Raw genomic sequence first — 2,693 nt, 5'->3', positions numbered from 1 at the left:
ATTATAGCTGTGCCGTTGAGAGGAATCAGAAGCCAGCCTGAGCATTGTTACATAACCGACAGCATAACAGACCTAGAAAAGAGGGCTTCAGATATGGCTGTTTATGACTGGCTGCAGCTCCCAGGGCTGCACTGCAAGAGCAGCTGTCAGTCACGTGGACGCCAGATTACAGAAAAGAGTGAAATTGTGCACTATGAAATATGAATGTAGCAGATGATCTGTGTGAGTGAACCTCTTCATTCATGTCAAACACAAAGCACCAGACTGTATCAAACTGGCTGCAAAGGACAGGGCTTGACTGCAATAAACTATACTGCAATTACTAGAATGCTTGTAAGCTTTTTATGCTCCTATATTTAGCCTAAATGGTTATCAAAGGGGTTACTTTCAGCAGGGCTGTGGACAATCATAACCCATTTACATCCCAGCACTAGAGATCTAGAGTAGCAAATGCTCGTTGTTGATTATTATGCTTAGCTGTGACAACTCTACTTCACACTGACTAATATGTTTCCCACATCCATGCCATGTGCTTATCAAGCTTCACATTAATTAGCTTTGATACAAGGAGGACAGATGTCAAAAGAGCAGAGAAGATGGTAAACGAAGGGGGGCAGCTGTATGGGGAATGGGACTAGGTTGTGTTTGTGAGTGTGTGTGTGCATGCGTGTGTGTGTTATGTGTTTGTGTAGTCATACCTGGCTCTGAGCGGTCCCTGAGCTGTCACTCCGGCTGAGAGGAGAGCCTCCTTGAGAGGCGGAGAGAGCCGACTGCTCCGAGGTGGAGAGAGACAACTGCTCTGGAAGCGGAGCGGTGTGCGGCTGAGGGGGGCGATGCGTGGAGGGAGTGGGGGAGCGAGTGCAGGCTGTCTGTGTCTGCATCCTCCTCCTCTTCTTCTTCTTCTTCTTCATCCTCCTCCTCCTCCTCATCCTCCTCCTCGTCTTCCTCTACACCTCCTTGTGTCAAGGTGTTTTCTCCAGCTTCCTGGTGGCAGAGCACCAGGTCCACCAGGTCTTCCTTCTCCCTGCAGGTGTCTGTAGGGATGTTGCGCAGCAGCAGGTACTGGCGCAGGTCCTTAACACGCAGCGCCATGAGCTGTGGTCTCTGGAAGGCCGTTCCGCGCAGGAGATGGCAGGTGGTGCAGCAGCGGAGACTCTCTTGCAGTACTGAGCACATGGCGCAGAAACTTTTCTTACAGTCCGAGCATATGTGCTGAGAGAAAGAGAGAGAGACAGAGAGAGATACAGCGATAGAGACTCACCACACACATTTAGAAGAGAGGCGATCCCATCAGCCAGTCATGTCCATTCCTCCTGATCAATTAATTAATAGATTTAAATAATTATTGGCATCATGGAGTCAATTAACTATCCTGGCTTTAGAACTCTTAATTACAACTAATGAGAGGGATCTGCCAAATCTACCAGACAACAGCTTTCCAATACAAGGACTCATTCCCTACGATGTCACTATGTCCTAGGAAAGAGGATGAGTTTCCCCCATTTGGCACAGACAAGCTAAATAATACTATATGGAATATTCTCTAGCATTTACAAGCTTATCTCGGTTTACTGAGGAAACTCAGATGAATCGACTGACAGGCAGTCTGAATGGAGACAGAAAAAGTGGGATATGGCCAGAAATAATTTCCATATCATTACTGTGCATTGCAAATGAGCTGTGGACCAGAAAGAGGACATTCACACTCTGACAGGTCCATTTATCAATCGTCTGTGTTAGTCCCCCAGAACCTCTCATTTCTTGACACAGATATCAAGCTGAGCCACACACACACACACACACACACACACACACACACACACACACACACACACACACACACACACACACACACACACACACACACACACACACACACACACACACACACACACACACACACACACACACACACACGTAGAATATATTCCGGGATTGAACCTCAACAGGTGTGAGCGGGCTGATAGAGCAGTCTGAGCCTGGAAGTGCAAGAACGCTGAAGCCTCCAGGGGCTTCTATCGCTGTCCCAGCATGCTACACTGTCAGTCAATGCCTAGATACGCTCTGCCATTTACCTGTCTGCAGTCTAAGCTGATGCCCTGGTGTGACCAGTATGATTGAGTATTTCATATGGAAGTTAGTTTTATTAGTTTATAAGGGGCACAGTGTTCTTCCTCATCTTTTTACACACTATTGTCATTATCCTCATCACCACCTACCTTGCGCCTGAAGACGGAGAAGGCCAGTCCACAGGCCTTGCAGAGCTGACCTGCACTCCCTGAGCTGGTGGGGGGATATGTGGAGTACCCGGCGCTGGGGGCAAAGCGGAAGGGCCCCGTCCCGGCCCCAAACCCTGGCTGCTGCCCGCGCACCGTCCCTGTGCCCATCACCTCGTTCAGCAGCCCACAGCATGACGCCCACATGGACGATGCCCCCGCCTATGAAACAAACACACAAAGAATGCACGTCTGTTCTTTTTAAATTAATGTCTCCAAGTTTGAATGCATAGTTTGGAGCCCTATTATCCATCCCAGTAGGTTCATAAACCATATGCCTTTGGCAGTACTGAAATCATAGTAGCCTTCAATGCAATCAATACAGTGCCCCAATTTCACCTCCAACACTAGACTAGAGAAAAGTACAACTTTTGTTGTAGGTTGCATTGCTAAGGGAATGGTATCTCAGACTTCTCA

The 2,693-nt window shown here is 48.1% G+C and overlaps 1 pseudogene; it reads right to left on the bottom strand.

Moving 5' to 3' along the window:
• Positions 1-698: 698 nt before the first annotated feature.
• On the bottom strand, positions 699-2,434 carry LOC124030882 (annotated as a pseudogene).
• Positions 2,435-2,693: the final 259 nt, after the last annotated feature.

This window comes from Oncorhynchus gorbuscha, unplaced genomic scaffold (assembly GCF_021184085.1).
Source record: "Oncorhynchus gorbuscha isolate QuinsamMale2020 ecotype Even-year unplaced genomic scaffold, OgorEven_v1.0 Un_scaffold_17443, whole genome shotgun sequence".
NCBI lineage: Eukaryota > Metazoa > Chordata > Actinopteri > Salmoniformes > Salmonidae > Oncorhynchus > Oncorhynchus gorbuscha.
The sequence above is the reverse complement of the archived record's forward strand: the minus strand, read 5'-3'. Positions and strand labels throughout refer to the sequence as shown.